The sequence below is a fragment of the Nematolebias whitei genome, chromosome 13 (assembly GCF_014905685.2).
Source record: "Nematolebias whitei isolate Nwh7 chromosome 13, NemWhi1, whole genome shotgun sequence".
Taxonomy (NCBI): domain Eukaryota; kingdom Metazoa; phylum Chordata; class Actinopteri; order Cyprinodontiformes; family Rivulidae; genus Nematolebias; species Nematolebias whitei.
Window position 1 is genome coordinate 43,826,276 of NC_056510.1, and position 954 is coordinate 43,827,229.

The window sequence follows — 954 nt, forward strand, 5'->3', positions numbered from 1 at the left end:
ACGTTAACTTGTTATTATCGCGTTAACGCAGAAAATGAATAATGCTGACAATTATTTTAACGTACGTTAATAATGTTGGGTTTTGTTTTCTTCATTTCTCTCCTCAGCTTTTATGAACACACACAGTACTCCGGCCGGGGGCTGGCTTTCCAGCTTGAGAGCAAGACAGGGTCTGCCTCAACAAGGATTACATCCAATCACATTGAAGCTCACGTTGTCTTGACCAGTTACTAACAGGAACGTGGGTCAAAAGTGAGGAGGTGGAGAGAGCTGCAGGTCCGGTTCTGTTGAAGCGGCAGAGTTCGGTCACAAACTTCCAGTCTCTGTCCGTGAGGCTGACACATTATCCAGTTTTAAGAACTGGGATTAAGACTTTTCTTTTTGATAAATCCTATAGTTAGGGTCGGCTTGGGTTTCCTGAGCTGCCCCTTAGTTCTGCTGCTATAGGCTTAGACTGCTGGAGGACAAACTGACCACACTTTTCACTCTGCTACTGTCTTTACTTACTCTGCTCAACCTGTTTGTATTTGGAATTATTTTTTACTATCCTTAACATGTGTTTTTTTGTTTTTCAGGTACACCTGGACCTGGACCTATATCTGGACCTGGATCTGGACCTATACCTGGACCTATACCTGGACCTATATCTGGACCTGGACCTATACCTGGACCTGGACCTATATCTGGACCTGGACCTATACCTGGACCTGGACCTATACCTGGACCTGGACCTATACCTGGACCTACCATTCTGTGTTCGTCTGTCTCTCCTTCCTGTTCTCTCAACCAGCCGGTCAAAGCAGATGGTCTCTTGTCCTGAGCTGGTTCTGCTGGAGGTTTCTTCCTGTTAAAGGGAGTTTTTCTTTCCACTGTCTCCACTGTGCTTGCTCAGGATGGGAGACTGCAACAAAGCCAAGATTCAACTTGTCTGCTGGATTCCTTAGATGGAGAACT